Consider the following 26,014-nt stretch of genomic DNA (forward strand, 5'->3'; position numbering starts at 1 on the left):
AACTCCCCTTCCATAGACAGGGACAACTTCCAACAGCGCAGACTGATCAAGTCTTCACCCAACCTGACCTTAACACTTGTTGTGGATGAGGCATCCACTACCTCCACGGGCAATCTGTTCCAGTGTCTCACCACCCTCACAGTACAGAATTTCTTTCTAATCTCCAGTCTAAATCTCCCCTCCTACAGTCATAGATTGCTTAGAAGGATCTTGCTCTAGAGTATCACTAATCCATTTTGCAAAGTTCACTTAAAAGCTCAATTTTCACCTGAAGAACCTGTGCAGCCCAGGTTAGCATAAGTGATTGGGGTGCAGCCTAACCAGTTTCACCCCTATTGCCCACTTACTGTGCTGCATTACAGCAAGTTCCTGCCTGCAATAAGTAAATCTTACTTGCTGGCAATAAACAAGGATTCATGGTTAATATCTGTCTGTGTGCCAGAGCAGGCCATAAAATCAGCCTCAGGTTTACTATCAGAAAACCATCCTGATCATCTTTTTGAGCATTCAGCACACACTTTGTAACAGCAATTGGTGAGTCTATAACAATCTGAGCAGTTCAAACTAGTCCTTTGGTGATGACCCCTCTAAGGAGCCCAGCTTTACAGTGAGGCTCCTCAGAAAAGTATAAAGAGCTTGAGAGTAGATGCCAACATTGGAAACAACAAACCCATGCACCTTCAGCAACTCCAAGATTTCTAGCTGTTGTGTTAGAAATTAATAAGAGTGTCAATTATGAATATTAATTTATGTATTAATATAAATTTCTATTATTAATATTTAAAAACTTCCCAGATATTCTTTGGATTTTCAGTCAACAGGAAGTAGTTACACAAAAGGGTATTTATAAAACCAGAACTAAACAGTTTAATCAATCAGAACTTGGAAAATAGGCACACAAACCCAGGAAAATTCTAACTATGCTTATGGAGTCTTAGCACTAACTCCAGCAGATGCACTCACGACACTTTGGTCCCTGAGTAAGTCTCCTGTACAAAGACACTTCCAAAATTCACAATGATGATCCCAAGGTAAAATACAGAATATTCCAGGCAGAGAGAAGGAGAGAAGAACTGAGTTGCTGCTGCTGAGCTAGTGCAAGCTACATAAACGTAGCTGCTGTGATTCCCAGTTAACAAGTTGTGAATGAGGTGCTGCTGCCGGTGGAGGGTCAGTACAGAAAGGCTCAGCACAGAAAGGCTGTTTCTAAATCACTCCTCATTAAATACAGCACTTTGAAAATGAAACTGGCCAACAGGCACCAGCATCATTGTTCTGGCCAACGGATTCAAAGCTTTGTGCCTCCTGCCACTACAAAGGCATGTTGAGGGGCAGCACAAGACACCTGACACGTGGTGTTAAACCCCTAGCCCTCAAGGCTTTGCTGGGGCCAAACCCTGCGTTGTTTGCTCATCTACTCCCCAACCTGCAACAAGAGAGCAAGGGTTAAAGGGCCTGGCAGGATTTATGCCTTAGCAAGACAGATGTACTGTCCACTTTTCTCTTCTGACCACGATTCAGCAGAAAAAACAGGGGACCAGAGCTTCTGACAAGCACCTTTGATTTCTGCTATACTTTTGCATTAATACGGTGTGGGAATGCAAAGTGAAGAAGGATGTGGGGAGTGAAAAAGCATAATAACAGGTGGGTGCTGATCTTGGTTCTCACCAGCTGCTGGCTACCTTATCTCAGAAGGGATAGACAACGAACACCCCATTAATGAGGAAAACAAGGTGTGGTTAATGATGATGGAGTGGGCAGTCCTTGACTAATTATGCTAATGTGTAGGCGTGTGCCCTATGCCCTGAGGGATATATTGAGAGCCAAAATGATCAATAAAGGTCTCTGGCATAATTCACGTTCAATCATCTGGAGTCCATGTGGCATTTGATCACGTTGATCTGTGGGGCCTTGACCATGTTCCTGTGGCAAGCAGACCAGGTTTTTGCAACAATAAGGAACTTAGGCTTGGCAAGCAGTAAAGTGCACTTAAAAAGCAGAAATCCTGTGCTGTAGCCCCTACTGAATGCAATCAGGAACACAGCATTTGAAGGAACTGGCACAGATCTACAGGACTAGAAAATGCAGAGTTTCCATCCCTAGATTGAAGCTCTATTCCAAACAAGCTCTTGGCAAGGAACTAGAGACTATCAAACTTGCCTCTTATGAGAGAAAAAAGCTGCAAAGGAAATCACCTTGAGGGGGTAAGAGGAGGAATACTGGGCTATAGGAAATTACCCTACATGCAGACACGTGCTCCTACTCTGGAGGTTTGTCTGATGGCAATCAGCATTCAGCACAGAAACTAGAGGTCAGATCTGAAGAGCTGCTCTGTGCACCGAGCTGATGCCTGTGTTTCTGTGCTCCAGGGCAGGCAGCTTTAATTAGCACAGCCCAGATGTACACAGGCCTGCGATTAGATGGTTCATGACCCAGATCACAAACAGCTTTAACAAAGTACTAATTCCAATTCAAAAGGCAAGCCCTTTAATGAATTCATACAAGCCCTGAGGCTAGAGTTACCATCCAAATATTACTGGTTTGAAAAAGGAGGAAGTGAAGAAGGGAGGAGGTTGAAGTAGGGATGAATTTTATCCAGGAGTGCTGACACCAGACACATGCATTACCTGGGCTGATGCTGGACAGTGAAGCAATTGGACATATAACACAGAAGTGCTATGAAAACCTTGTTGCAGCTTCACCAGAAGTGCAATACTGCAGTACTTCAGATTGCAACCTTCAACTAAAGAAACAGGCTTTAGAACGGTTTAAGACAAACAAAAATGACAAATAGGTGAGAAAATGCCTTCACTGAGCTCTTAGCTCCTCGACCAAAAGGCACAGTAAGTTTGCAGGTGAAGTTCAGAGAGGAAGAGCCTGAGGCAGCATAGCTTACCTAGCTTATTAGCTTGGGCTCTATCCTGCAGTTCCTTGCCCTATTTGCTGTCAGGATCAGATGAGCAGAGACATCCAGCTGGGAGGCAGCAGGGTCAACAACAGTTCAGCATTGATGGGAGAAGAGTACAAATACAGATAAAAACCTAAATCTCCTCTCTTCCCTACTCTGCTGTTGACCTGACACGTGATAAAAACACTGACTAATCCTTGTGCATCTTGCTATATGAACTCATAGAAATACTTAAATCCAGCTAAGGGAAGGCACCACCAGCATCATTTTAAATAACATCTCTCATATCCCTGATGGTTGTTGGCCAAAAATATGGCTCTGTCTTCATCCTCAGCAGGCCAGTTTCCTGCCAGCCACACCAGCCATGCAGCTACAGCAGTACAGAGCTGAGCCTGACACAGCAAACCAAGAAACTCTGCTCAGGCACATAAATCAGCCATTCCCAGTGTCCCAGGCAGGCAGAACAGGCAAGATGCCTCATGAAGGTGATGAAAAGCAAGGACAGCCTGTTATCCTGAGAACAGCAAAACCACTGCAGGGAATAGGAAAGATTACATAAAAGTAGATGTTGTCAACCATCTGTTGGGTCTAGCGAGCATGTAATTTTGACATCAGCCCTCTTGGCTAGTCAAGCATGCCCTTGCTCTCTTGGGTAGATGGCAGTTTTAGAGCCCATCTGTCCATAAAAAAAAAAAACTTTCTTCCCAGTACTGCTTAGGCCTGTTTGCCTTGTAAGGTAAAGGAAAGCAGAACACCACAGTTGTTAAATGGAACAGATTAATTACACTGAGAAGTTTTTGAATTGTCTGTATGGAAACATGAGCCTTTGGGAATGGTATGGGTCATGACAGTCCCTAAGAAGAGAGCTGGTGATGAGGCTGCTCTTACAGGCCTTTGCAACACAGGAAAAAAAAATCTCCAAATTCTATCCATATATAGAAAGAACTTCCCTACCTAGCCCTCTCCAAGACAGTGACAAAGTGAGCTGCTAGTAAATGCACCTCCTTCTCTTGCCTACTCCCACCTTACTTCACTCCTACTTTGCTTTAAAGAAAAGCTTCTTGCCACCTTAAATTCCTAGTGTAGGGTTGCCTGCCTTGCCTTTCTTTTTTGTGTGCGAGCCCCGAGAACTACAGCACTGTGTCCACAATCTGTTCAACAAGCTCTCTGCCAAGGCTGTGAATTAGTCCACCCATTACTCTGCCTCAGCAAGCTACAGTCTCAAGTTGTGCTGGGGAAAGTATAGGCTGGATGTTAGGAGGAAGTTCTTCACAGAGAGAGTGATTTCCCATTGGAATGGGCTGCCCAGGGAGGTGGTGGAGGCACCGTCCCTGGAGGTGTTCAAGAAAAGAGTGGATGAGGCACTTAGTGCCATGGTCTGGTTGACTGGATAGGGCTGGGGGATAGGTTGGACTGCATGATCTTGGAGGTCTCTTCCAACGTGGTTGATTCTATGATTCTATCAGCTCTGCTTTCTTACTGCTGGAGTTGTAATTTGACCCAGCAAGACAAACCTGACTCACAGGTTCATTTGTCTTAATCTTTTATACATTTCCTATTAATGTTAAGCTTAAAAGCTCCAATATTTAATGTCTTACAGCTACTAAATGCTCTTTCCAGTTCCATCAACATAAAACTAAGGCAGATGCTCACCCGTAATCCCATGAGACATACAGACAAAATAATGGCTCAGCTTCAAGTCACTGAAGTCCCCTGTAGCAGTCACACTTTCTCCAAGTTCAGATGATAATCATATTGAATACTTTAAGACTGCTCCTGTGCCTAAAACCACTCATGTGCTAAAGTTGTTGATAGGAGACCCCTAAAATACTTCATAGACTCGTAGAATAGTTTAGGTTGAAAGGGACCTTAAAGATCATCCAGTTCCAAATCCCTTGGCGTGGACAGGGACACCTTCCAATAGACCAGGATGCTCAAAGCCACATCCAACCTTGCCTTGAACACCTCCATGGAGGGGGCATCCATAACCTCCCTGGGCAACCAGTTCCAGTGTCTCACCACCATTACTATAAAAAATGTCTTCCTAATCTCTAGTTTAACTATGCTCTCCTCAAGCTTCATGCTTTTGTTTTCCCAGAGAGTGCTAAACAATGTAGAAACTCCTGCTGATAAGACAGCAAGCAATTGTTCCTACTGGGAGTCTCACCTTTCCCCATATCAAGATCCCAAGCAGCCCACACAGTGCTCCCATAATGGGCACTCACATCCACCAATCCATCAGAACATCTACCACAGCTGTGCACAGGCATGAAGGAGGATCGTCCAAAGTGGACACTGCAGTTTCAGTCACTTGAATCCAGTTACAAAAAAAAAATCTGCAGGGGCCAGAAACAAGCTATTTTATTTCAAAACACTACCATGCTGTGCCTCTGTTCAACAAGCAAGCAACATGTCATGGCCTGAAATAACTCATGAAGCTCACTGATTAGAAAAATAAGGTCTCTAAAATAAAACCCCAACCCTATATAAAAACAATGCCTTTGTCAGGATCTTACTGGCTGCAAGCCTGCATCTTCCAGGACTACTTTTCATAAAGACAAAAGCAAGTATAATGCTGGCAAGAATCCCATGCAGCTCATATCTGCCCAAATCATCAGCTATGTTTTTGATTTAGCTGCTATTCAGACAGCCAACTCCAACATATTGAACAAGGCAGACTTATTTTGAAGATGCTCTGAAAGCAAACAGAGATACTGTTCAGAAGCACAAGGGCAGCATGGTCAGGCAAGGCTTCTGTGACAAAGAAAAGTGTTTGGTGTCTTTAGCACTGATAGATCCTAAACAACTTGGGAAGGTGGGAGAAAAAACTGAACTCCTCCCAGACAGCTGGGTGACTTTCCTTATTTTGGAATGAAACCAGGATTTGTCTTTGTATTTGTCCTAGAAATTGCAAGATCTTTGATCAACAGCATCAATTTGTTCTGCCTACTTTAGCTTTGTCAAATGCTGTTTCTCCTTCATAAAGCTTTGCTTGCTTCTGCAACAGCTCACAAAAAGCCCATGTGTCCCCAACAGCAGAGGAAAAGAGGTGGCATGGAAACCTGAAGTACTTGGGAACAGGTAAGCAAGTGTCACCAACAGAAGGAAGGAGAGATAGATGCACTTGAGTGCACTTTCTTTGAAAAAGAAAGCAGAAAGCACTTCTTCTGAACATGATTTACATCTAGATTACACCAGTGTGTCTAAAACACAGCAGAAAAGCTGCAATTGCAGTCTATTGGTCTATTAAAGTGTTGCTTGTGAAAGAATGGTACCATTGCAGAGCATAAGGAGAGGAACAGCACTTGCACTTAGACAGGTGACCAGACAAGTACAGTATCTAAAGCTCTCAACTTTTAAAAAGACTAGAAACTTAAACAGAGAATTGTAGCCATGAGGACCAAAGGTTAAAAAGGTAACAATCAGAACAGACTTGGACAGACATCTCCACAGCTGCTCCTTACTAAATGCAAGGCAAAGTCCTGAGCAATACCTTTGTGCAGGAGTGTTTGCCTTGAAAGTGTTTAATGACCACAGCACACATCAGTTCCTCTGGCCTGAAGAATCACTTCAGCACACATCCCATTGCATGAGGGCAGCTCAACTCTCAAGCAGTCACACCCAACAGAGCTGGACTACTCCAGAGATTTGTATGAAGTTTGCTTAAAGCACTCTGAGCATGCAGCCAGCAGTCACTGGTCACTGAAAGCCAACTCTTTTTGTATTCAGAAGAGTCTGGGACATTAAGGTGCCCAGGGTATGACAGAAGACTAGACTTGAATATGGAATACTTGAGAAGTGTATTATCTTTTCTACTGTTGTATAATTTTACCCTGCTTTCACATAAGGACTGTCAGCCATCCCGGCCCAAGCTATTGAGCTGTGAATTCATAAACTTAAAAGCATAAGCACAGATAACCCCTACAAAGACAAGAGGTGCACAGATGATGATCAATGAGGCCTCTAATCATCCAGGCTCTGCAGAGGAGTTTCCAACACTCACCACAAAATGACAAATATTAAAGCAATTGCTTGTGTTTCTCTGAAGGGACCAGCTGTGTAATGGAACACAGATAGTCCTAGACTCTTATCTCACTGCTTTCTGTCCAATAATTTAGCTTTAGAGTCCAAAGTTTTAGCTTAGAGTATAAAAGTAGATTAAAATGCACTAACAATTGAATTAAATTTCAGACCTGGAGAAGAGTTTCAGCCATTATACATTAAAAAAAACCTTCAATAAGGAAGAGTTTCTTTTAAAGAAAAGCTTCTTAAGCTGCTCTTAATAACGATTGCTTTTTAAGTATATTTTTATTATACACTTTAAAATATTTTGTTTCTATTTTAATAACATTTACTGCTTTTCACTGAGGCATGACTGCAACAGAGTATTCTGCAGCTGGAGGCTGGAAATGCTTTGTGCAACTCAAAGGCTCTGCGCAGTCCAGTTTTAAAAACAAACAAAACCCCAAAGACAAAACAAGTGAGAGTGCACTGAAAAGGAAAGAAAACCGTGCTTGATGAGGCAGGCTTTTTGCCCTGTTTGTTGAAACGGAGCAATGACACATCTAACACTATCAGCTACTTCGGACCTGTAGCTAAGGCAGGTTCTTCCTCTGCATCCCTCCTTGCTCACAGCGTAACTTTGAGCAGCTCAACAGGCAGAGCACAAAGAAAACTGAGTTTGTAAGTGAAAGGTTTGCTATCTCTGCAGCTGCATTAGTGCTATCGACTGTACCATACTATCAGTTCCCGGGTGTACACCACACGCGTGCCCAAAGCACCGCCCTGCTCCCCACTACCCACCAGCCGCACCCCCGCGGCTCCGGGCAGCGCTGCCCAGCTCTCGGCGCACTCTGCTGACGCCACCTGCTGTTGTGGGATCTCAGGAGGAAACAGCTTGTACCGTGAGGGCAGGCACTCGGTTACCGTTCTCATCTAAATTTCCTTCTCCTAAGAATCAACCCCTTGTACAGAAGCCTTCAGAAGTTCTTACATTCACGTTCTACCAGTCAGCGTAGCTCAACGGATTGAAGCTTGAGGAGGGCAGATTTAGACTGGAGATTAGGAAGAAATTAGTTCCAGTGAGGGTAGTGAGACACTGGCACGGGTTGCCCCGGGAAGGTTACAAATGCTCCCTCCCTGGTGGTATTCGAGGCCAGGTTGGATGTGGCTTTGAGTAGCCTGGTCTAGTGGGAGGTGTCCCTGCCTATAGCAGGGGTGTTGGAGCTAGATGAGCTTTAAGGTACTTTTCAAACCAAACCATTCTATGAATGCAGCCCAGAAAGCCAAACAGATCCTGGGTTGCAGCAAAAGCGGTGTAGGCAGCAGGGCAAGGGAAGTGATCCTCTCGCTCTAGTCTGCACTGTTGAGACCCCACCTGGAGTGCTGCATTCAATTCTGGAGCCCCTGGTACAAGAGGGCTATGGATGTGCTGCTCTGAAAGTCTACTTTCCTTCAAAATAATTCTATTTTATTAGCTACTAAATACAATTCCAGTAATTAAGGCATATGGACCTCTTCCACAACATCCAGCACTTCAGGGGTTTGGATGACAATGGAGCATAGAAGTGCTCCCTGGGATCAGGTTTTCACTACATCAGCTTGCAAGAAGATGATGCTTTCTGCAATAAAGTTACCTGTTGTCTGGACCATCATCTTAAACTGCAAATCTGCAACCAGATTAAAAAACAAATAAATGCAGTTTACCAGAATAACAGGATCTTTAAATATGGATTTTTTACAGTCTTTGCCAAAGTAACACCACAAGCAGAATTGGCACATTTGCTTCAGGCTAAAGGTGCATCTAGCTAGGGGGAAACAATAGCAAGTTGTAAGCTGTTCACTAGAAAACAACAGCCTATGGGGATACTTAGGGCTTTTAATGCTTTTTTTGGCCAATATCCTATTTGAAGACTGGATTTGAAAAGGAACTGAACTGAAGGGGCTGGGCAGGAAAAAGAAAAGCCTATGATCAACTTTATATACTCCAAGTCATGTGCAAGCAAACCAGGAAGGTCAAAGGTACCCAGGAACTGCTTGGAACTTGTGCAGCTTATTAGGCACTTAATAAACTGACACAAGAGATACCAGCAAATCCCAGGGCTTTCTGTCAGGTCAGTCTTCCAGACGGACTGGGTGTTAGCTTCCCAGCAAATACTTGCTTTGTTTGAAAGATCCTCAGTCAGCCCTGAGCAACCCGATCTGGTTGGAGATGTCCCTGCTCACTGCAAGGGAGTTGGACAAGATGACCTTTGAGGGTCCTTTCCAACCCAATGTATACCGTGAACAACTTCTTTGGAAAAAGCACAGAGTCAGCAAAAGATAAATTTGGAAAGCCATCACAAAATCCAAACACCTGGGCTCCTTCAGAGAAGCACTGTTCAAGGGAAGTGGCCAATTAGGCACTGCTGGAGCTGCTGAAATATTAGCAAGTCAAGCTCAAGAAGCAGAGGCAGAAGGATCATACAAAAGGGACTTCCAGGTATGCAAGTGAGCAGTTAGTTAAACCTGTGCCATGCTCACAGGTGAAGCTACAAGCACATAAGAAGAGCAAGATGCAAGCCCTTGTAGTATTCCCCCCCCCAGTTCTCTCCCAAGTTCAAACTGTTTTCACCACCAGGAATTCATCCAGTTTGATGCTGTTTGTAAGCCAGCTCCACAGCCTGGCTCCTCCACTCCATACCTAACCTTGCTATTCAACCTCCCTGTCTCACGCTGGTGTTGGATTACTGTGCCTTCTGTTCTGCAGAACAGGCTGCTCAGAAGTGGATTATCTTTGTAAACATTTTGATTTCCACAGAAGTATTTTTTGTCTCACTCCTACAGCTTCTCAGAATGCTAGCCTGCCCCTCCTAGGAGGTCATTACCCTTAATACCAAACGTTGCACATGGTAAAGAGCCTTTTCTTGAGGTTTTCTATCTAAAACTGCACTAAGTGTGATTAAGTAGCTTGTTTCTCCCTTTGATAGGTGTTTACTTCCTGTTGGGGCACACACATCAGCATTTCCTTGAACCACTCAGAGCTGTATGAAGCATTACCAAGGAGAAGTCAGGCATTGCTTATTTACACCAAGGCACACACATGCCACTCATTTTCAGTTCATCTGATTAAAAAAGGAATCAAAAAAGGGCCATCAACCAAACAAAATGTCCAGTAGCATAAATACTGTGGATGTGGCAGCCAAAACCTGAGCTGTATCTGTTAGTTTGAACCAGATATTTTACGAGTGTAGCTCGTTTTGCCTGAATTTATATTAAGGATGTATCTAGAAAGTGTGAAGTAGCCTGGGGCACTTGGGTCACACCAGCAGTGACGTACACTGGCAAGTAACTGATAAACTAATTCCACAGTCCGAGTCCTGCATCTTAAACACTACAGCAACAGCCTAGACAGTCTGCTCATCACCAGATCAGGAGACCTGATGATTGTTTTCTTTGGCATTGAATTTTTCCAGTAAACTCTTTGCTTATTTCTGCCAATCCTTCAAGAACTGGAGAGCTTTAACTAGTGGAGTCTCCCATAGATCAGTGCTGGAGCCAGTCCTGTTCAATATCTTCATCAATGACATTGATGAGGGGACAGACAGACAAAGTCTGCCGATGACACCAAACTGGGAGGCTTGACTGATACAGCTGAAGGCTGTGCGGCCATCCAGCGAGACATGGACAGAGGAACAAAATGAGGTTCAACAAGGCCAAGTGCAGAGTCCTGTGCCTGGGGAGGAATAATAAACTGCACCAGTGCAGGCTGGGAGGTGACTGCTGGAAACCAGCCCTGTGGAGAGGGACCTGGGGGTCCTGGTGGATAACAAATTAAGCATGGCACAGTAATGTGCCCTTGTGGCCAAGAAGGCCAAGGGGATCTTGGCATATATTAAGAAGAGTGTGTCCAGCAGGTCAAGGGAGGTTCTTCTTTCCCTCTACTCTGCCCTGGTGAAACCTCATCTTGAATACTGCCTTCAGTTTGTGTTTCCCAGTTGAAGAGGGACAGGGATCTGCTGGAGAAGGTCCAGCAGAGGGCTACGAGGATGATGAGGGGACTGGAGGGCATGGCTTATGAGGAGAGGCTGAAGGAGCTGGGACTTTTTAGTCTGGAGAAGAGAAGACTGAGAGGATCTAATAAATGTTTATAACTATCTGAGGGCTGGGTGTCAGGAGAGGGGCAACAGGCTCTGCTCACTTGCTCCACAGGACAGGACAAGGAACAATGGATGGAAGCTGCAGCACAGGAGATTCCACCTCAACACAAGGGAGAACTTCTTTACTGTAAGGGTCCCAAAGCACTGGCACAGGCTGCCCAGAGAGGCTGTGGAGTCTCCTTCCCTGCAGACTTTCGAGGCTTGTCTGGATGCGTTCCTCTGATCTGTGCTAGATTGTGTGGTCCTGCTTTAGCAGGGGGTTGGACTGGATGATGTCTTTGGGTCCCTTCCAGCCCCTAATATCCTGTGAGCCTGTAAAGGCAGATTGCTCTAGAACTATACAGTTTTCAAGACAGAGAAAGAAAAACAAGTGTTCCTTTATCTTCAGCTTGCATCAATCCACTCCCCTTTCCCTTGTTTTCAGTTCAAGTATGTGATTCTAATGCATACTGCCAAGCATTCCCTGGACTACTAATGGAAGCACAGTGTCCTTAAAATCACAATGGCTGGGAAAGACCTTTAAGGTCATTCACTCCAACCATAACCCAACTTTGGTTTGGAACCACACCTGATCATTTTACATCTTCCTAAGACCAGCTTCCACAGAAATACACTCCTTTGACACAACTAGTCACAGTACCCCGGAGCCAGGTCCCATGTAATCCATCAAACACTTTCATTGCATCACTTCCTAGTGAGTTGCACCAGATTGTTACAAAACAGATACAACCAAACCTTCTTACCCAAAACTGCAATGACCACCTGACTTATGCCAGTTGTCCTCAGATGCTGACACCATTCTGTAGTGACAGGTGGTCTCATTCCTAAAAGCATTAGCTGTAAAGAATCCAGGGATGATTTTTCAGAAGCTTGAAACACACAGGAGCATTTTAATCATTTCATAAGTAACTATGACAGAGTTGTCCTGCTCCCATTTCACCTAGGCACTCTTGGCCACATCCTTTTGGAACCTAAGGACTTGGGTCACACACTGAGAATGTTACCAGTTCTCAGCCAATCCTGTTTACACATTACCATCAACATCCTTGACCAAATTCAGGAGGGTAAGAAACAGATCTCTGGAATTCCCTTCATGCTGTTACAGCTATTCCCACTTCTCCCTCAGCAAGATGATGGGGATGAGTTATTTGCAACAGCAAAAGAACTCCAGTTCCTTAGGCTGTGTGCTCCAGGGTCAGAGCACTGGGATCTTTTAACAGTTTTACTAAGAGTTCCTGAAAGTTCCAACAGCAGCAAATGGACCTGCCAGACACAGCTCCTTAAAAATATCAAGTTGGCTAATGGAAACCCCAGCCCTCCTCTCCCTGTTGTTTCATACATATATGTATTATTTCACTTGTGTCAAGCACAAACAAACCCTTCTCTCCAGCCACATTTGATTCAGTGCCAGTTCTCCAGTGCTATTTCTAGGGTAATAAATCAGGTATTGATCAAGCTGTGTTTACATTGCCTCCTAAGGAAACATAGGTGTGTGTGCTAGTTTGAAGCAGGGTAGAATGTTTGGGTGAGAAGAACTAGATTACAGACTGTGAAAGGAAAACAGTGGTGATGTCTCCTTCGCTCGCAGTCTTGCTGAGGAGTATGGGAACAAGAAATGAAAACATTAGATAACACTCTCACCATTTTCTCTCACTCTGGCTTGGGCTGCTGGCTGAGCAGCATCTTACTCTCTAGCCTCACCCTCCATTTGGACTAACACACCTTTGCTTCTAACCTCTTGGCCGGACCTCTATTCTTCCTTGGGACTGGGGTAAGGTTGAGAGGGGCAGGGGGAAGGTGAAGGGGTGGTTGAGAGCCCCTCCTGGGAACTCAGGTTTCTGGGAGGGGAGTTGTGTTTCTGTATTACCTTTACCTTGTATATTTCTGTATATACTGTAACTATCTGCTTGTATCTTGTGCTAGCTGTAAATAAATAGCTTCATTCATATTTCCAGTGATGGCTGAGTCTAGTCTGGGTGATTTCTAAAGTGGGGGGGGGGGGGTGGAGAACACCCAAACCATAACAGTGTGAGAAACCAGTAACAAAAACAGCGCCTCCAGAATGCCTCTCCTTGGTCTGGGACAATGTAGAAAGCATTGCTTTTGGCATATTCCACAAGCTATAGGATGAACTTGTTGCAATTCTGATCTACTACACTGAGTTGTGTGCTTTGAGACAGTTCTCAACGTTACTGAAGTGCAGATATGTTTCCTCCATCCACTCCAGGCTGGAACTAGAAACACTGAAACACCAAAAGCCTATTTCTCTCTGGTGCTCACTTCACAAGAAAATAGGGAACCAGCCTGCCTGAAAAAAGCTGTCCTTCCAGTTCCCTCTGAACATCTCTGATGCAAAAGGTTTTTTCCAGTCCTGGTTTTCAAGACTCACATTTAAGTGCACAAAACAATCAAAACCAATGAAAAGGCCTCTGAATCCACCAGGGAACCGATACTGACATAACCTACTCTAGTAGATACAGTTCCCATCACACATTACAAAGTTAACTTATTTCCACTTGTCTCTCATTTAAGAATTTCCATTAAAGGAGACCTCAAGAACCTCAAGTTTCAAGCAGATAGCAGCACAACTCAAGTTCCTAATACAACTACTTCAAGGACAAAAACTTCAACCCAGACTCTCAGCTGTTCTTAGCATTACATCCTTTCATTTAAATTTGTTGCTTCAGATTTTGACTTGAGATCCACAAAGGATAGCCTTTCTCCCATATTCACCTTGCTCCTTAGTGTCATTCATTCACTTGGTTCAGCTGTGATGCTTCAGCCAAGAACTCTCACCCACAGCAGAAGCCTAGCACACAGCTCAAAGCCTCAGACCTGATTCTCCGAAGCTTGCAGTCTACCACTGATTAAACTCCCAACCTCAGCTGAAATCTCAGTTTTGTGCTGCACAAACTTAATCCAAGCTTTTGAATGTTAATTTGTAGGAAGCTGGGAAATTGAGGGCTCCACCTGCTGATAAAAATAAGTCAGCCCAGGGTTAGTAACACCTTCACTGAAGGACAGTTTCTCCACTTCAAGGAGGGAAGAAAGCATCATCTGAAGACAGAAAAACAGAGGAAGACACCTTTCAGAAGTGAGATACTTGCCACATTCAAGCTCTGATGTGTTTGGGGATTGCAGTCCATCTGAAAATCCTGCCAGGTTAGATAGATGGAAAAAACAAGTCTTTCACCACTCACTAATCCAGAGTTTCTAGTTCAAAGCCTTTTTTCCACTAACAACCTTTGATTACTTGCCATGGGTGGAGAAGCTCAGTGAGTACTTCCTGTGGAGCAGCACATGCCCTTGGTCTCTGCAACACTCCCAAACGGTGAGTGGTCAAAGCAGCAGCTGCTGGCACATTCGCAGATCTGCACAAGCATCAAACCAGATGGAAAAGATCTCATTCACGCCAGTGAAAACTGAAGACTGGGCACATGATAGGGTGCTTTATTCCTGCACTAGAATCTTCTCTCCAAAACAAAGACAGCACACATGGATGTTGTTGACTGAACAAGCAAGTTGAAGGGAGACCCAGGTGGCTGTGACATTCCACAAGTATCCTGGGTATGTGCAGCACTCAGGCACAGCTGAAAGGCAACTCAAAGTACAGAGAAGTAGCATCAGCCTTTCCACAGCCAAATGTGAGTTCGCCTCATCAATCTTGTGCTTGCCAAGAGCACACAAGGATGGTGAGCAGCCCTCTCCTTCACTAGATGGCATGTTCTGACACTCATTTTTCTACAGCTCTATTTACCCACTACACAAACTCAGCAGACATCCTTGGCTTTCTCTGAAATCCAGGCAACCTTCCACTGCTTGGGAGGGAGAGGACACAGATTCTGGTAAGTGCTCTGTCAAGAGCTGACCTCCTGGTGGGTTATTCTACAGCAACTGCACAAAATCAGACATGCACTCTTCAGCAAAAAAATCCTAGGAGGCCAATGAGGCCATTTACATAGCTTCAACCCTGCACAACACCACAACACTTGAGTTTTCTAAATACTCAGAGATGTTATTGGCTTCTGAACTCTAACTGATTCTAGCCAGAAAACAAACAGAAATTGAGCATTCTCTCTGAGGGCAGAGGCAGAGTTTGACAGGTCAAAAGATGTGCAACCCAGGACAGTGCCTTATAGACCAGGCTGAACTACAAAAAGCAAATTGTCCATCAGCTGTTATTCAGGAGGAACAAAAGAGCACAGGAATCCTCAGAGACCACATGCAGCCCATCTGCCTTTCCATCAAAACCTCAACACTTTTGAAGTCAAATCAGTTTTATTAAGCTGACCAAAGCTCTCATGATAATATTTTTTCTTTCTGAAACCAGGCACAGCATCAGAAGAGAGACTCTATAACAGTACAGGCAGAAGGTTATTTAGAACAAGCTATCTATCCTCTTTGCACTGTGGTATGTTCATGATTACCCTATTTAAGTTATGAGGTCAGGACACCACCAGACACAGGCCCTTTTCTTGTGGATGATCTTCAAATTCCAGCACAACACAAGTGAGTCCTATTCATCTATCACACCAATTCCTGGCACAGCTCCTTGTAGGAGCACCGTGCATCAGTTGCCAATTCCATCCCAGTATGCACAGGCAGACAGTGGCACTGGCTGCTCCTTGTAGGTCCACTAGGAATGTAAGAGACAAGGCCATGAAAAAGAGAGCAGATAGGATGGAAGAGGGATTAATTGGCCTTGCTGTGCACAAAGCTCTTACTGAGAGTCAAGAGATCATGAGGGGAACTCTTGGAGCAGCAATGATTGAGGTCATTGACATGAGGAAGGGATTTTCCTCTCTCTGGGTCAAAGCATTTATATTGTATGGAAACAAACACAGCAACAGTGCATCTCAGGATGACATCTTTGGGGAAAGGGGAAGGGAGCCTCATTATTTTCCCCTGTTTACATAGGCAGTATTTATTTCTATTAGACTGGGAAGTTAAAACTTTCGATCTTTTTTTCCTCTCTCTCAGTTAGGATTCTCTTATACAGTCCAATATAGAAAGGCTGCAAGAGGGTGCAGACAGAACCTTCAGTCTAATTTTCCACTGAATCTTACAAAGTCAATTAAAGAAAGAATGAGAGTACCACCTCCTGCAGCCAGTTGCTACTGTAGTCCATGCCAAATACCTGCTCCTGGAAATCCACCCTGGGTCACTTGCTGTTTCTCTCATTTGAGGAATGATTTGGCTCTCCAGTTTGATTTGCTGTTTCTCTCATTTGAGGAAAGCATCATGACAAAAAACAGAGGACCAACTCCCAGAAAGACTAAGTGAAATGAAAGCAGTCAACAACTCCAAACTTGTTCTCTTGAACTTGACCTCCACTGAAACAAGATGTGCCTCGCTGTTACTGACTTACCCTCTATACCTTTCCATTAGTAACTGGCCAAAACTCCCCATTACAGAGCCAGACGTAATCTGGTCAGACATAAATCTGGTTTTCGTAGCCAGTTCCCTACTGGCAAATATAACATTTTGAGTAGTGATCTTCTCAACTGCAAATACATTGAATATGCTGATTGCAGCTCTGCCAAAAGCCCCAAAAAACATCACCACAAAGCTCCCAGGCACAGATCAATGAAGAATACAGCCACCAAACCTCTTCACTTGTTAGGTTATCTAACACTGGAATAGTCTGCCCAGGGCAATGGAGGAGTTGCCATTCCTGAAGATATTTAAACAATGCGAGGACCTGGTGCTTGGGGACATGTTCTAGTGGTGACCTTGCAGTGCTGGAAGGGTGGACTAGATGATCTTGAAGGTCTCCTCCAACCAAAGACAGTCTGTGATTCTGTGAAAATGGAATGCATTCAAGCCTGAGTACCTAATAGATGAAACCAATAATAATTTTTCCACTTCAGATGCTTTGATTTCAATGGTTTCTCCAGCACCACTCATATTCACATACATGCCAGATGTAGACATAAGCTACCCAAAATTTAACTGATTAATGCAATTAGTTACAAAATTTATGCAGAATCAGCTGGGATTAGGTGAATTTGCATTGGTTCCGAGTCAACAGTAAGCCTTCCCAGCTGTGCTAAGACATAATCCTACCCAAAACCCTCACAAATCATGCAGCTGGGACACATAAGCACCTGCAAATATCATCTTGGCTACTATCCTTCATATTCCCACCAGACCATCTTGGGTGAGGTGATGTGTTCCCCTAGACATGAGGGTGAGTTTCTGATGAACACTGACAAATGGTCCCTCAGCTAAAGAGTTCTTGAGTTAGTTGTGTGACAGCTCAGTGAATCACAGGCAGAAGGAAAGCTCACAGCTGCACAGTCATTTGTGTACATGGTTGTGGGAGGACAGAGATGCACTATGGGGAAAAGAGACAAAGCAAATGAGGAATATTATCAACAAAAGGTAGGAGAGAGCTGGGACACGCAGTGATTAAACATTACTCTTTTTTTTTTTCTGGAATAAACTTTAAATGATTCTCTGAACTTCTGAGATAAGTTTCTTCAGTTCTTCTCAGCAGACAAATGGCAAAAGTTGATCTCACATGAACAAGCATCTTTGCAAGACTTCTTGTAAAGTTCAGCAACTTACCACCCTGCTGCCTTCTGGCACCTTAGCTTTTACTTTCAGCAGAAAGCAGCTTTTTATTAGTTTTCCCATAAGAAGTGAGTGGGTTTGTTGCCAGCATCAGTCTTTCAGCTGCCATACTAAGCCTCAAACCAGAGATCTTCAATGAAGGACCAGTCTGGTGTTTTGACTCATGCACATGTGCAAACCCTCTTCCCTGGAATGGGCATACATGCATCCCTAACTCCGCAACAGGAGGAACCTCTCAACAGAGAGAGATGATAGCAAACCTATCCTTAGCATCTCTCTCAAACAGAGAAGCCAGCATATGGCTGAACCCTCCTGCATTTCAGCCAGCAGCACTGAGTGTCCTAGAGTATTGCTCCAAGGACAGCATGGGCAAGCATTGTACTTGGATGAGCATGAGAAACCACAGCCTGGAAAACAATCTTTTCCACCTTCTCATGTTTATATTTAAAGGAAAAAAAAAAATCAGTTGCTTGTGGGCTTTTGTTGTGCCAAAATTGCCAACATAATGAAAAGAAACAAAGAAACATCACTCAAATTAATAGACCTCCAACACATCGCTTTAACAATACAGGTCCCAAAGAAGACAGTGTGCTCCTCCTGGGAGGCTCTGAAACACTACACACCCCTCTTGGCAATAAAAGGCAGGATTTTCCAAGGCACACCCTTCCACACAGATCCTGTCTACCTGATTTAGTTGATGTCGGTTCTCACTGTGGCAAGGTTAGACTAGATGACCTTAAAAGGTCCCTTCCAACCCAAACTGGTCTATCATTCCATGATCCTATACCCCATCCAGCTTCTATGACATCTGTAACATCACTCTGCACTATATTCTGCCTAATAAATTTCTTTTAATTGAATACAAGTTGTGATTTCTGACACTGCCACTAAGTTAAAAGATCTCTGTTTTTGCTGCACCCCCTCCCAGTTTTAATTGATAGGGATGATACCCTAGTGAGACTGTCATTCAGTTCTCCGAAGAAAACCACAGTGTAATTGAAATTAATACACAAATCCAAGGGATCCTCAAGAAAGGCTCAGCATGGGGTCTAGAACAAAGAGACAAGAGCTCTTCACATTTTACCAAAGAATTCTGTGGTAAATATTAGATAGACTATGTCTGAGCAGGAATCCCAGAGGCTCTCAATGACATCCCCTTGCTCTGTCTCCTCACCCCTGAAATCAAGTAAGCATAGCTTCTGTAGCAGTGGAGGCGAACACTGATCTAAAGGCTAAAGACAAAGATTTCCTCCTTGGAGAAAGACACTGTTTGAACTTGTCTCATCATAAGCAAGTTCTCTCACCACACACAGAGAATGATCAGATCCTCCTGCAGCTAGAAGAACACAAGAGCATTTTTTTTTCTCTGAAGGAGGTTATTCCTGTGCTTATTCTTTCTGAAGGAGGCTATTCCTGTGCTTATTCCAGGACATACTTCTGGAACTGCAGATTTTGATAGAAATGGAGTCATCTTTGCAAAATTAGTACTTCCTCCAAAATGAGTGTCAGAGACAACCCTGTTCTCATTAACAATCCTCTGCCAGGTAGACTGGAGGGCTCCTACTACACACATCCCTGTTTCAGGTCCTGTCTTGAGATACTTGACAAGATGTAGGGTCACCAAGCTTTCAACACAAGAAAACATTTCTTCCCTATTTGGCTTGAGGACTTCATGGCTAGCTTATCCAGTGAGGGAGCAAGCACACATGCTACCATAGCTACAGATGTGCAAGGGCAAGGTGCAACCACAATTCTGAGAATGCTTCATACAAGTCAGCACAGAGTCCAGGACTCAAGGCCACAACCAGTGTATTACCAAAGTAGTGTTCTCCAACTTGAACTGTCCAAAGCAAATGAGATCATTAGCATCAACATCTTTTTATTATAAGGCTGTTTGGTTTGCCTTTTAAACAGTGCTGTCTTGCTTGGGTGCAGGGTACAATGAGATATAAAAGGAGTATACCAAACCAGTTCTCTCTTTGAGATGGATTTTCAACTGCCTGTGCTCTATTAATATGCAATACCTGGCTCTGATTTGGATCTATTCACAGAGCACCACACATCTATGGATATTAACTTCACTCCTTGCAGTCTGAGTATCTATAATAATGCTAGAGCACATTGAATTTCAGTGCATTTACAGCACAGATGCTGCAGTCTGTCACCTTGCATACACACTCTCATTTAACACTTATGCAGAATGCTACCAGACAGAACATTTTGCATCTGTTTTATCCTTCCTTTGTAGTGCTGTAAAAGTTGTATGAAGATCCTGCCCTCCCTTGAAATAGTTCTGTTACTATTTTCAGTGCTTCACACTCTCAGTAGTAATCCTCACAGCAGTGAGCATCACTCTTTGAACTGAAAACAAAGATCATTCAGAGCTAGAGTCACCACAACATAAATGTCACAGACTGATTGGCAACTGCTGTGGCACTGAAGGCTTGGTTTAGGTCTAATAGGAAGACCAGAAGGAAGATATTTATGCTTTGGGGAAAGCACATCCTCAGGCCTATTCCCCACTGAGCTACAGCAAAGCAGACAAGTGCCCTCCCTCTGCCAGATAAAGACTAGGAAAATTACCCCAGGCAGTCAGCACATAAGACTTGATTTTCCCTTCTGCAGTTCACTGTTAACTACAGATTGTGATTCATCTATCACCACCAGACCCATTCAATTCAGAGCTGAGGACACCAAGATTTTGAAGCAAAAATCCCAAAGCTTTACATTTGGCTGCCTTGTAAAATGGAAAGGAGCAAATAGCTCACAGATGCTTGCTCTGTAGATTCTTTCAAGAGTACTTCAAGTACTTCAGGGCCTATCCTACTGACTACCAGCTGAAGTTGATGTTCTAAATGCAGTAGAACTCAGCTTTGATGCTGGGTTACGTCAAGATCAAATTCCATGAAAATGAGCATTGTTTCTCATTTCATTGCCCCTATTTAAGTGATGTCAAATATGGCATTAATTTTACCCAACAGGGAGCTGTAAAAATATGGAAATATGGAATCCAAAGTTGCAAGCATTCACTCTGCCTCTGCTATAGCTGGCAACATTTCCAACAGCACAAGGCTGTCTTGGAAAGTCACCATTCAAAAGCTGACCTTAGGTGGTAAGTTCTGAGAACAAGCACCAGAGTGCTGACCTCAAGTTATCTGATGACAGCATAGCACAAGGAAGCAGAACCCACTGTACCCTCTGCCACCTCTTCAGAATGCCCCAAAAGATGAAATGCAAGTTAGTAGAGTTTTAATACAAAACCAGGTAGCTGCTCATACCCCAAAAATGGTGCAGATGAAAACTAATGGGCTATTCTACTTTGAAACCAGTTGCCAATTCATGGCTAAGGAAAGTGGTTACGTTACCTGCTGGAGTAATCCACTGTTTAAGGTGAGCAGAAAGACAGCCAAACAGGCTGTGGAAAAATGTTCTCTGAAACAGGAAGCCCACTGGTATTTTTTTCCTATATATTAGTAACAGTACTATGGCTTTAGAGCTCAAGATGTGACTGAGTCACATTCAGATGTATTAATGCACTACTGTAGTTCATTTTACACAAACAAACAGCAGTACAACCATCTGCCTGATGAAATAGGATTCAGCACAACTGGCAAAACTAATTACTGAAGAAGGATAACAAGAATCTGCTGAACTACACTCTGTACCTATACAGGTAGTGAGAAAGGCAAGAATACCCTCATGCATCTAGCACAGCACACTGACTTGGTACAGGTTCTGCCTCCAGGTGCTCCTTCATGTTGTTTTGATGAAAAGAGGCAAACAGGCAAGATTGGAAGTTCTAGGTTTCTGAGAGAGTGATTTCCCATAGGAATGGGCTGCCCAGGGAGGTGGTGGAGGCACCGTCCCTTGAGGTCTTCAAGAAAAGCCTGGATGAAGCACTTAGTGCCATGATCTGGTTGACTGAATAGGGCTGGGTGCTAGGTTGGACTGGATGAGCTTGGAGGTCTCTTCCAACCTAGTTGATTCTATGATTCTATGTGGTTCTTTCCTAGTGAAAGCTGGCATCCAGTTGTAACCTCCCTCTTTTGTAAAAGGAGAGGAGTTTTTTTCTGAAGGTAAGAATGAGACCTCATGGTACAGTACAGCATGCACATGCCCTTCCTTTATTCTACATCACCAATGTGACAGATGCTCTTGGCCTCTCCACCAAACTAGCCAGAATTTGGTGTAGGATCCAAAGGAGGTAGAGGCCTAAGCTGAGTTCTGTCTGATGCAAAAAAAAAGTTAGCAGAGGATTCCCTCTGCCCAGGAGTAAAAGCAGCATATATAACAGTAGCTCCCAGCTTTTAACACCCACAGACACACATGTACACCATCCCTGTTTGGTTGTAAGCAATGCCCTGATATATCTGGGGAAGTATCACAGAATCAACCAGGTTGGAAGAGACATCCGAGATCATCATCCAGTCCAACCTAGCACCCAGCCCTGGCCAATCAACTAGGCCATGGCACTAAGTGCCTCAGCCAGTCTTTTCTGGTGGTGGCACCTCCCTGAGCAGTCCATTCCGATGCCAATCACTCTCCATGTCAAGAACTTCCTCCTAACATCCTGCCTATACCTCCTCCGGCACAACTTGAGACTGTGTCCCCTTGTTCTGTTGCTGGGTGCCTGGCAGAAGAGACCAACCCCACCTGGCTACAACCTCCCTTCAGGTAGTTGTAGACAGCAATGTGGTCTGCCCTGAGCCTCCTCTTCTCCAGGCTGCACATCCCCAGCTCCCTCAGCCTCTCCTCACAGGACTGTGCTCTGGGCCCCTCCACAGCCTTGCTGCACTTCTCTGGACACCTTCCAGCACCTCAACATCTCTCTTGAATTGAGCAGCCCAGAACTGGACATAGCACTCAAGGTGTGGCCTGACCAGTGCTGAGCACAGAAGAATAACCTCCCTTGTCCTTCTGGCCACACTGTTTCCAATACTGGCCAGGATGCCATTGGCTCTCTTAGCCACCTGAGCACACTGCTGGCGCATCTTCAGTTACTATCTACCAGTACCCCCAGGTCCCTTTCTTTCTGGCTGCTCTCTTGAAAACTAAATAGCTAAGTGATGTTCCAAACTCATTTCACCCAACACAATCAAACATAGGAGAGAGCAGGCACAGAAAGCAAAAATAAAGAGGAGTAAAGTTTCTACTGTATATTCCCAAAGAAGGAGGAAACACATTCACAGAGTCCAAGATAAACAAAGGAAATAAGGAGACTGACTTGGAGGAAGACAATGCAGAAAACTTCCAGCAGTAATTATCACCTAGAAGTGACTGATTAAGCCAATCCTATCTGGTAAGAGAAAAATACTTCTTTATAGGTTATCTGCCAGTACATTCTGCATAAATATTCACAGCAAATTTAGACGTGGCATTGCCTTCCTTCAGTAGTGTCCTCAGATCACTCAGGCAAGGAGAAACCAGAAATGCTGAATTTATAGTACTGGCTGGAAAGACTTTTGAACAACTCTGACAGATCAGTAATAAATTACTATTATCTGGCTGCATATTCCCATCTACTGTCTCATGTCATGTGGAAGGAATGAAAAAGAAGAATACAGGCAGAAAGGAGCAGCATATAAAAACATCTTCAAGTCTCCAGAGAGGAAAAATAAAATGCCTTAGAAGTTGCTTTGCATAAGCAACAGCCACATTGAATGCACCATAACACTGTGATGGACACTGTAATGCTTATGCAGCTTCAAAATACAGAACATCACAGAGCACCTCTGGCTGGAAGAGACCTCAAAGGTCATCCAGTCCAACTCTCAACCTGGCACTGAAGGGCCAACACTACACCGTGTCCCCAAGCACTAGGTCCTCATGGCACTTGGACACCTCCAGAGATGGCAACTCCAGCACTGCTCTGGGCAGACCATTCTGATGCTTGACAACTCTTTCAGTGGAGAAGTATTTCCAAATATCCAGCCTAAACCTCCTCTGTTGCAGCTTGAAACCATTTCCTCTAGTCCTGTTGCTTGACACCAAGAAGAGTCTGGCCCGCTCCTTGCTCCAACTTCCCTTCAGATAGTTGTAGAGAGAAATAAGGTCTCCCTTCAGCCTCCTCTTCTCCAGGTGGAACATCCCCAGCTCCCTCAGACACTCCTTATAGGGCAGGTGCTCCAGAGCCTTCAGGAGCCTTGTTGCCCTTCTCTGGATACACTCCAGCTCCTCAAAGTCCTTCCTATAGCGAGAGCCACAGAACTGAACATGGTACTTGAGATGTGGCCTCACCAGTGCTGAGTAGAGTGGGATGATCACCTCCCTGTTCCTGCTGGCCACCAAGTTTCTAATACAGGCCAGAATGTCATTGGCTTTCTTGGCTATTTGGGCACACTGCTGACTTATATTCAGTTAACTGAATACCCTTGAGTCACAGCTTTCCAGTCACACATCCCCAAGTTGGTAAATTACCATGGGGCTCTTGTGACCCAGCTGGAGGACTTGGCACTTGGCTTGGCTGAACTTCATACAATTAACCTTGGTGCATTGGCCTAAGCTGTCCAGGTCCTGTGCAAAGCTTTCCTAACCTTTAGCAGACCAACACAGTCACACAGCTTTGTGTCACCTGCATTCAATCTCCTCATCCACATCACTGTTAAAGATATTAAAAGGACAGACTCTAATACTGAACCCTGGGAGAACACCACCAGTAACTGGGCACTAGAAAATATAACTCCATTCCCACCAATCTTTGGGCCTGGCCATCCAGTTAGCTTTTTACCCAGTGCAGAGTACACTTACCAAAGCCTTGTGCTAGGAGTTTCTGAAGAATGCTGTGGGAGATAGTGCCAAAGGCTTTATTGAAGTCCAGGCTGACAACACCCATAGCACTTCCCTCACCTGCTGGGGGAGTCACCCATCACAGAAGATCAGGTCAGTCAGGAGCTGCCTTTCATAAACCCCAGCTCACTGGGTGCAATCACCAGGTTGCCCTGTCAGCACAGTGTGAAGGCACTCAGGATGACCTGCTCCATAACCTTGCCTGGCACCAAGGACAGGCTGACAGGCTGGTAGTTCCCAGCTCATGCTTCCAGCCTTTCTTGTAGATGGGTGCCACATTTGCAAGTCTCCAATCAACTGTGACCTCCCTGATTACTCAGGACCATTGACAAACAATGGTGAGTGGCTTGGTGGGCACATCTGCCAGCTCCTTAAGTACCCTTGGATGGTGTGACACAATAAGATCACCGGATATTAGGGGTTGGGTCTTGATCATTTCCTCCTGGATCACGGGGACTGCTTTCTACTTCCCATTTCTGTCTTCCCATTCCAGGGAAACCAGCACCATCAACGACAACCATTTTCTTCTTCCTGGTGGAGGGAACTTTGGTACATGATGCTGACTCCCTTACCTCTGGTAGCTGCTTGGGAGCATTTCCATCTTTGCCATTCTTCCAGTGTACTTCAGCATCCACTGCCTCTTATGTAGAAGCAGAGATGTGGGAGAGGCTGTGAGGAAGAGTTGCCTGCTGCACCAAACAGGAACCTGTTTCCATTTTCTCTCACTGTGAGCTCTGACTACCAAGTCTGCTGTGGGGAAGGCAGGCTGTGACCGCACCAATCTATCTCTGACTCCCTGATGCTTCTCACCCTGCTCACCTGTTACCCATCAGATAAGCAGCTCTACCCAGGCACATCTCTCACAGGTGAGCTCTTGTGCTGCCCTTCAGCATTTCTATCACAGTTGAGCCTGCTCTGCAGCCGGATGCTTGAGTGCTTGCAGGCCTTCCCTCAAGCACAGTCTGGGGGCAGCATGTGAGGAAGCTATCACCGTCTGCTGGGCAGAGACCACCACACCCGCACTGAGGGTGACCTCCTCAGCGACAGAGGCTGCCAAGCCTGCTTGGCCTGCCCGCGCTGCTGGGCAGAGCCCATCGCTCCCACACTGAGGGTGACCTCCTCAGCGACAGAGGCCGCCTGGCCTGGCCTGCCCGCGCTGATGGACAGAGCCCATCGCTCCCACACTTGAGGGTGACCTCCTCAGCGACAGAGGCCACCAAGCCTGCTTGGCCTGCCCGCGCTGCTGGGCAGAGCCCATCGCTCCCTCACTGAGGGTGACCTCCTCAGCGACAGAGGCCGCCTGGCCGGCCGGCCGGCCTGCCTGCCTGCCTGGCCGGCCGGCCTGCCTGCCTGCCCGCCCGCCCGCCTGCCCGCCCGCCTGCCTGCCTGCCTGCCTGCCCGCCCGCCCGCGCCCTTCCAGCCGCGCCCAGCCCCGGCCCCGCGGCGCTCTCTGGGGGCGCTTAAAGAGCGCGCGGAGGCTGCGTCACCGCCCGCGCGCCGCTGCGCTCTCGCGGGAGGCTGAGGGGCAGCGCGCGGGCGCCTGCTGCCGGTCGGGAAGGACAAAGGAAACAGCCCCAGGGCGCCTCGGCCTGCCGCGGCTGTGTGC

The 26,014-nt window shown here is 45.3% G+C and overlaps 1 long non-coding RNA gene across 1 annotated transcript in view; it reads right to left on the reverse strand.

The window, feature by feature from the left end:
- Positions 1–25,576, reverse strand: part of LOC135190209 (uncharacterized) — a 71,734-nt gene extending 46,158 nt beyond the window's left edge. Inside the window, exon 1 of the long non-coding RNA XR_010308455.1 lies at positions 24,981–25,576. This is a non-coding gene — a long non-coding RNA (uncharacterized LOC135190209). The remainder of the gene's footprint in view (positions 1–24,980) is intronic.
- Positions 25,577–26,014: the final 438 nt, after the last annotated feature.

The sequence above is a fragment of the Pogoniulus pusillus genome, chromosome 35 (genome assembly GCF_015220805.1).
Source record: "Pogoniulus pusillus isolate bPogPus1 chromosome 35, bPogPus1.pri, whole genome shotgun sequence".
In the NCBI taxonomy this organism is placed as follows: domain Eukaryota; kingdom Metazoa; phylum Chordata; class Aves; order Piciformes; family Lybiidae; genus Pogoniulus; species Pogoniulus pusillus.